Source organism: Equus caballus, chromosome 14, assembly GCF_041296265.1.
Source record: "Equus caballus isolate H_3958 breed thoroughbred chromosome 14, TB-T2T, whole genome shotgun sequence".
NCBI lineage: Eukaryota > Metazoa > Chordata > Mammalia > Perissodactyla > Equidae > Equus > Equus caballus.
In genome coordinates, this window is record NC_091697.1 from 56,121,479 (window position 1) to 56,130,299 (window position 8,821).

At 47.0% G+C, this 8,821-nt stretch overlaps 1 long non-coding RNA gene across 1 annotated transcript; it reads right to left on the reverse strand.

Moving 5' to 3' along the window:
* Positions 1–1,430: 1,430 nt before the first annotated feature.
* On the reverse strand, positions 1,431–7,296 carry LOC102148821 (uncharacterized). Its single transcript, XR_288284.4, has 3 exons — positions 7,182–7,296; positions 1,663–1,737; positions 1,431–1,560 (listed from the first exon to the last, which is right to left on the reverse strand). It is a non-coding gene; the product is annotated as an uncharacterized lncRNA (long non-coding RNA).
* Between the last annotated feature and the right edge of the window lie 1,525 nt (positions 7,297–8,821).

Below are 8,821 nucleotides of genomic sequence, written 5' to 3' on the forward strand. Positions count from 1 at the left end.
TGTTAAGCTCAAGGCAAAGTGCCTTACACACGTTCTCATTCAACTTCACACCAACTCTATGAAATAGGCATTGACATCTATACTCTCATCCCTGTTTGATAAACAAGAAAACTGAGTCTGACAGAGATCAATCACTTACATTAAGGTCACCCAGGTACCAAATAGCCAAGCCAGGATTTCAACTCAGGCCTAGCTGAGCCACACTATGTCACCACACCCTCAACATTTCCACATTGAATGGCCTCTTTCTAAATGTCTGTCTCTCCAACAAGGCTATGGGATCTCTGACAATCATGAGTAGGTTTTGTCTCTGAATTCCCAGCCCCTGGCAAGTGCCTGGCACAGAGTAGGTGTTTTATGACTAGTGGAGGAGGGAAAGCAAGGAAAGAGATCACTGTTGGCTAGTGTGTGAGAGAACGCTTCTTGAGCTAAGCCCTGATGTTCAAGTTCTCCTTTTAGAGCATTTATTTTGCCCTGTGGAACATTAGGATATATTGTCATCCACACATGACCAGATGGTTCTGTGTCTCCAGGACCAAGCTGGCCCCAAGACTGTGATATTCATTCACCCGAGTCATTGGAAACTGATCCAGAAGAAAGGCCCTGCATTCTCCCACACCCCTGTCCACCCCTGAGCCCAGCGGTGGGCTCTCCCAGTGTACCCCCACCCCACAGCTGGCCTCCTCAGCAAGGGGGCTGTGTGTTGAGAGGGAGAGGGTTCAAGAAGCCTCTGGTTGAGATTTCTCAAATGTTCTTGAGAAAATACCCAAATTCCTAACTAACTCAAACACTCTTTCTCATAAAACAGATTCTTGAGCAAACTCACAGAACTTTTACATTGAGGAATAGGGCTAAGCAGAAGAGGCTTAATATAAAATGACCAAACACCACCACTGGTGTCAAACTACCCTCTGGGTGTCGAACCAGTTCTGTCCACACAGCAGCACTTTTCCATGCACACCCCTCTCATGGCATACTATGACTTGTTCCTTTTCCTACAGACTGCAGGACCTCAATTCTGAAAACCGTCAAGAAGGAGTTCCACTAAACATATCTCTGGGGGTTAAGAGACTGAAAGAAAGACCCAGGGAAGGCAGTCTAGGCCCAGCGCTCACATGAAGCAGAAAGATCAAAAGTGCCATCTTGTGGTGACTTCACAACTTGCATGCTGCTTACCTTACCCCTCCTCAGTAATAGCATCCCCAGCATCCCAGCATCCCAGCATCCCGCTCTTTCCTTCAGAAGCCCCTTCCCCAACCTGTAAAGCCTGAGGGGGCTGTAAATCATGATGTCCATCCCCGCCTGGACATGTCCATTCCCAGAAGCAGGGAATGGGCATATCTGACCCAGGATGGCCAATCAGAGCTCAGCATCCTCCCCTACAGCACATGGATTGGCTGAGACATGGACACATAATCCAAGAAAGTCCATCAGAGACTTCACAAGATTTATTAGGTGGAAGCTGGAGAAAGGAGCTTCTCTTCTCTTTGATCACAAGCCGTAAGGATGTGGACTCAGGGCACCAGAGGTCATCACTGGGATCCTTTGAAGAAAACCTGGCTGAGAACAAAGCCAAAACACAGAACAAATTAGAGCAGAGAACAGTTATGGGACTCAGACCACATGGGATGCCCCTAGATCTAGCTTTGCCTGAACTCGTACCAGCTCTCTCTTCCCAGCTGTAGGAGCCAACTCATTGTGGTTTTGCTCAAGCTAGTTAGAGTCCAATCTCTGTCACTGTAATCAAAAGAGACATAACACATGAATAAAAGTAAAAAAGAAAAGGTCCAGTTGCAGAGAATAAATAACACTTACATTAACTTTATAATAAGACTTTAGAAAATTAACTATGAATAACAGCTCTATTGAACTAAAACTGAAATAACTATATAATACATTTTAAAGCCATGGATTTCAACCTAATAGATTAAAATAAAAAGCTAGCATGGAAGAAGGATCTCCATCAAAAGGTCAAAAAGAACTGATTGCTGACTATAATAGAACCCTGAGTATTTTGTATTGTCAAATATCTCTTTGCAGCCTGTGTGGCAATATGGAAATGTCCTCAGGAACAGCTGCATAAACCCTTTAAGCCAATAATCCCATTTCTAGGAGTCTGTTCTAAGAGAAGAATCCCAATCAAGGAAATTAATACTTGCACGGAGATGTTCATTGCAGCACTATTTACTATAGGTAAAAATAAAGAAACAAAAATGAAAGCAAACTCAAAAGATCAGGATAAAAGTGAGTGTGGTATGGTATGTCAATTTCATTAAATAGACATAGCTAGGCAAACTATTCATATGCCGACTATAGAAATACTTATTCAAACATTTTGAACACCAACAATAATTTACCGAGTTCTTATTATGGGCTATGTATTTCACATGCTTCATGTCTTTTAATCCTGAAATAATTTAAATGTTAGATACCCTTTTACAACACTTTTATAGGTGCAATCTAAAGCTTGGAGGGATTTAGAAGTTTTTAGTGAAAGTGACAGATGAAGGATTTGAACCCTGTAGTCCAAGTCCAAAGGCTGTGCACATGCCCTCTGTGCCACACTTCAGGAACCAGGGGAGGCACGGAGAAAGTCCCCTACTACGTGAATAGGCAGCACACGGCCTTTGTGGGAGCTGTCTTGTATGTTTAGTTGTCCTTTTCACGTTCCAGGCAGAGGTGAAGGAAAGAGCCTTTATTCAGCATCTAACACGGGCCAGGCACCATGCCGGGTACTTTGTTTCCGTTGTCTCCACTAACCCCTGAAGTGGTCCCTAGGGGGAGATATCACAATCCTTTATTTCTACAGAAGCTGAGTTCAGAAAGATTGAGATGTTTGCTCTCTGTCAGGGGCACAGCCCCTTAGCCACATGTGTAACAAGAAGATGAACAAGAGAAACCATGGAGACCTGCTCAGTGAGAGCAGAGGATATGGAGCTGGGAATGGTCCGGGCGTTCTGAAAGTCGGGCAGGGTATCTGTGCCATAAAGCCAGGGATAGGGAGAACAACATGATATAAGTGGTCACCATGATTGCACTCTTACTCCATACCAACACTGTCCATGATTATCTCACCTCATCCTAAGAGCGGGCCTTCCATCCACGCATTATTATCCCATTTTACAGATTGGGACACCCAGCAAGTAAGTGGCACAACCAGGCTACAAAACTTAATAAAGAGCCATTCCACACCACAGCACATGGCCTCTCTGGAGCCCAGCACTCTCCACACCTGGACGATTGAGTCTGTGGCACATTTCCAAACACTGGAGACGGAGAGGGGCTGGGGTGGTTCCCCACGTGGCTCCAGGGGGGCTGAGGTTCCAAATGGCAGCAGCATAGCTGGTGGGAGACAGCAGCCCAGCTCCACACTAATTGTCCCTCTTTGTGGTGTTCGGTTAAGGACTCAGAAGAAACCAATCTTTGTGTCTTTTCATGGTTAAAATTCTACATGGAACAGAAACCTCAAAGCAGTCACCAAGCCAGTCTTTGTTGGGTTTCTAGGCAGTAAGGATGCTGCATCTCAACACTGAGCGCTCAGAGAGAAGGGCTCGGTGATTCAAAGGGGAACTCAACAAGAGCCTTTTCTCCCAAGTCCTTGCAATTTTGGACTCACTTTTAATCCCCGGAAGAAAAATTGGATCCCTTTTCTCCTCCACATCGCAATGCTGTTGCAAGTTCAGAAACTGTCAGTGGAAGATTTTCTACCCCATTCTGGTAGAATCAGTTTAGTTTTCAGAACCTTGAAACCTTCATTTTTTAAAAAGCTCAATACACTCAGAAATACATATTTATATATTTTTTAACTCAAGTTCCTAAATACAAAGAAATAAGTGAATTATAGTTTCACAAACAAGCTTCAATTGCATTCCTCCAGAATAAAGCGCCAGGCAGGTTTCTGAAGAAGCCACTCGATGGAAGCTTTGGCTTAATGTGCTTGTCTTAAAAGAGCACATTTACCCTGAAAGAAAAACCAAAGGCAGATTTAGGTGCCTGGGCTCTCCCTCCCCCAGGTAGGAAAGGGGCTGTTCCCAGCTCGAGGAAGAATAAACAGCTTCTAAAGGCAAAGACTTCTTGTCTTCTCTGGGCCTCGAAGTCCTCTCTGGGCCACTCATCACCATCATCATCAAAACTGTCACTTCTAGAGCAGCTAAAATGTGCAGGGCCCTGCCGGACGCATGTGACGTCCTTTACTCCATCAACTCCTCAAACCTTCTGGGGAAGAGGCATGCTTATCCCCACTCTGCAGATGGGAAAGCGCAAAGACTCTAAAGACCCACACAGCTAGCAAGTGGCACAGCCAGGGTCAGGCCAAAGCTGTCCGACTCCAGTCTGAGTTCTTTCTGCCCCAACCTCCTGCACCGCTGCCCTCCTCCAGTGCTGCACTGACCAGAGGATCTACAAACCTGGAGATCAGACTGTGGTGCTGAGGTGGGAAACCGTCCTCCTGCTCTTTAAGAGGCTTTCCGTTGACCCACCCCAACAGGCTGTTCACAAACAAATGTCCTCTGACTCTCTCCCCAGACAAAGCTGGACTCCAGACTCTCTCTTCCTTATTACTCCAGTCAGCCAACCAGCTGCACACAAAAACCCTGCCTGAGGATCCCGGGATCCAAAGGTGGCAATGGTTCAGCCATTTTGGAGAGCAGTTTGACAGAATATTGTCATCAAAAATGCCCATTTCCGGCATCCTACAAAGTACCTGAGGAGTACTCCATATATGGATGGCACACTCAAATGGGGCAATTAAAGATGATTTAACAAAGGAAAGTCAGTAAAGTGCTGAGGCCAGTTCTACCAGCCCATGAGAGACGATTGCTACATTTTCAGAATTTTCATGAGCCAGTTATTAAATCGTTGGTAGCTTGAAATCAGCCATGGTGGGAGAATTTACACCACAGAAATCCGGAAATGCTACAAATCAGGGTTGGGTTGAGTTTTGTTTTTCCCAGAGAGCCAGTTATTAAACATTTACTAGCATACCCCTGGGAGAATTTATAAAAATGGGCAAAGTTAAGGGAAATCGAATGGGATAACGCAGTCCCCTGGGGTTAGCAACAGTGGGGAGCTGTTAGCCATGGAACCCTGAAGGAGGGCCAGTGAGGAAGGGTTGCCAAACCCGGACAGTGTCGCTGGAGGGGAGGGCCATGCCACAGAGGCTTTGAGAGAGGTGACCCTGGAGGGCAGGAGGCAGGAAAAGAAATACCCCAACTCACCCCCTTCCCACCTCACCATCTCCGGCTCATGCCCGCCACTGACCAAGCCCACCTGAAAGCAGAAGGTGAGGGAGCCCCCCCAGTGACGTCCATAATAATCAGTCTCCAGGGGGCACCGTGCAGACGAATGAAAGGTAGAGAATGGAGCTGGGGATACGCTGTATCCGGAACAATATGCCACCAATTGTTTTTAAAAAACCCACTTTCTATGCATAACTACATACATATATTTCTGGAAGAGCCACCAAGTGCCTGGTAACAAAGGTTACCTCCAAGGAAGGAGGTTGGACAACTGGGGTCAGCAGAGGGAGACTTTCTTTTCATCAAACTCCCTTTCATACTGTTTGACTTTTATTCCTGTGCATATATTACCTATTTAAAAGGAAGCAATACTTTTTAAGCAGCAATGCTTTTCTCTCTTTACACATTTGAGGCGCCTACTAAGTGCAGAGCTCGCTATTTGGTGGGACAGTAACAGACCACCATAGTGCACAGTTGCAGGGAGCACCCTTTGCTAAGAAGAGATGCATCCTGGAATAACGCAATGCAGCAACCCATAGTGGAGAAAGCTGAAGTCCCGATGATACGAGGTAGGATTCACACCGGAGGAAAACGTTCTCTTGCGAGCTGGACTCTGCCCCAGATTGGCTCTGGGATCTGGGTAACCCACCCGAGCTTCAGTTTCCTGGCTGTTGGTAGAAGGAAACCACTGCTATCTCGGTGGGGCAGGCAGGGGCTGGTTTAGATGCCAAGGAGAGGGGATTTCCTTCGAGGCAGAGACTCCGTGACCCCTGTCAAGGGACTTGGGGTGCAGCGGGGGGAGCTGCCCTCTGAGCACTTTTCTTTCCAAGTCCTTTGCACCCACCTCCCAGCCTTCCCATCTGGAAAAGGCTTCCCAGAGTAAGCAGATGCCTGTGGGAGGTGGGTACCGAGCTCCACCTTGTGGCTGCTCAAATAGTTCCCTGGAGGTGGCAAAGGATTCCCGGAGTGAATGCAGGGCTTGGAGAGGCTCCAAATAAAGACGCCACCCACCAGTTCACCAGACACTTTCGCCGCCTCCTCTCTCACTCTCTTTCAACACCGTGTCTACAGAGGAAGAGTGGCCCCTGTGAATGTTTACCCAGGTCCCACTTGGGACCAGGGCTGCATGTCAACTCCTGATAGCCCCTGCTGGTCAGGAGGGGGCCCTCAGAGGCCTTTCAAACAGTGGCCACATCCATCCGCTGAGGCCCTCAACAGGACAAAATACCCAAACAGAATGTGACAGCATTTCTCTTCTACATTTAATAAATGAATGCTTTGAACCCCTGCCAAAATACTTAATGAAATTTTGTCATACGATCCATAAGATTTTGGCAGACTTAAAAATATTAATTCGTAGTGTGTAATATGGTATCATCTAGAAACAGGCAAATTCAAAGTGGTATGATACCTATCTTCTCTCCAGCCTGTCATTTTTAATTATGAACTCATTGGTGATAACGTTGAAATTTAAATGGCAGCCCCTCCCTGAATGGGAGACGGGACCAAGTGACTCTCCTGCCAGTGCTGGCAGCTGGCCCTCTGGCTCCCCTGTATGGAGCACTTCCTAAGTGAGAGGCATGCACAGAGCACTTGCACACATACACAGCTCCGATTCACTCCCACAAGATGTTTCGGAAAGCACATTCGGGAGCACATTCATTCCTCCGAGGGGAGGGCTGGGCAAGAGGACCCAGTTCCTACACCTGCCACCGAGGGACCAGGGATGCTTCTAGTAAAATTGGAAAGGGTCTCGTCCATCAGCCTCTTGGTAACCCAGATGGAGGGACTGAGGCCCAGCAAGGTGAAGGGTCTCAGCCTAGACCTGGCTCTGTCCCCACTTCCCTCTTGAATGTTCCATCATGGAGCCACGCTGTCTCTGGTTGAGGCTCAGAGAAACATCATCTTTACTGTGACAGAAAGGTGGAGGGAGGCCATGCTTACCTGAATCTACTGGACCCCATTCCCTGGGGAACATTGTGAGCTTCCCCATGTGTTTAGCACCACAGTCTTGGGGGCTGAGTTCTGGAAGTCTCCAACAGGTCACCTTGTCCAACCGTCTTATTTCACAAATGGGTAAACTGAGGTCACAAAGGGAATGCAGCCTAGTTATGAGACCTTGACAGGGGGAACAATCCCTGGGAGGCTCAGGCCTGGGAGACAGCCAGGGGCTGGAGGGCAGGGCGTGGGCAGGATGGTCAGGGCTTTGCCAGCTGCGTTGTGACCTGTCTCCCTGTAAAACCAGAAGCAACAATTGCCTCTTTGCGACCAGGGTGCAGAGAAAGTGGTTTCTCACAATAATCCTAATGGAAACTAAGAGAAAGAAACAGAAGGCATGTCTTTCTTTTTTGAAATGAAATAGAGCACTTGAAAAATAAAAGACGTTTATTCTGAACAGTAAAAAAGAAACTCAGTGTTGGAGGAGCATTTTCTTACCACCCATCTTTCAGTCTCCATTTAAGCGTGTCCTCCTCCCTGAAGCCTTCCTAGTTCTGCCAGGGAGACTGGAGTGCTGCCCTCCAGGGGGGGTGCTCACTGCCCCCCTGCTCTCCTCCACCATGGCGCTGGTCCCTTCCCCATCTCCTCACTAGATGGTGGGCCCCCCAAGGGCTGAACCTGGGGCCATGGCTTCTCTGGGACACTCCCAGGGCTCGGCTCAGCACGCAAACCCAGCAGGTACTCAGTAAATATTTGAGACCAACTAAACGAGGAGCTACCTGGACTCATCATTAGTTACAGGAAAGTACAAAAAGCTGATGAATGCAACTTTGTAAATCTCAATATGGAGGAATCACAAAATACAGATGAACAAAGTCTAATACAAGGTATCTTTGAGAAACATGATATCTACACATAAGGTTTACAGGGTTTCCAATTCAGTGATCTTCCCATAAAAGGTCTCTTCTAGCTCTCAGGTTCTAGAACTCTGGCTCACACATGGCCCACAAGGGTTTATTAGCTCCAGACTCAAGGAAGCAAAGGCCCAGGGGAGGAGAAGCAGTGCCAGCCTGCAATGGGGTCAGAATTCCATTTTATTTTATTTTAAAGATTTTATTTTTCCTTTCTCTCCCCAAAGCCCCCCTAGTACATAGTTGTGTATTTTTAGTTGTGGGTCCTTCTAGCTGTGGCATGTGGGACACTGCCTCACCATGGCCTGATGAGCGGTGCCATGTCCGTGCCCAGGACTTGAACCGGTGAAACCCTGGACCACCGAAGCAGAGCGTACAAACTTAACCACTCGGCCACGGGGCCAGCCCCGTCCATTTTATTTTGTTTGTTTATACTTTTCCTTTTTTAAAACCACTCACCTGAATATAGAATATATACACTTAATTTAAATTTTTTAAAAATAATAAAAAGATAGAAGATAAATGGTCTCACCCCCACTCCTGTGCCCCACCCACTCATTCAGGCAACCCCTTAACAGTTTCATGCGCACGCCCCAGAGTTTCCTCAAGCTTACACCAGCAAGGTGAATATCTATTTTATATCCCCTCTTCCTTGAACATGAACCATGGCATCCTACACTCACTGTTCTCACCTTAGTCTCTGCTGTTGTTTTGTTTTGCTCTCTTAATACGTCT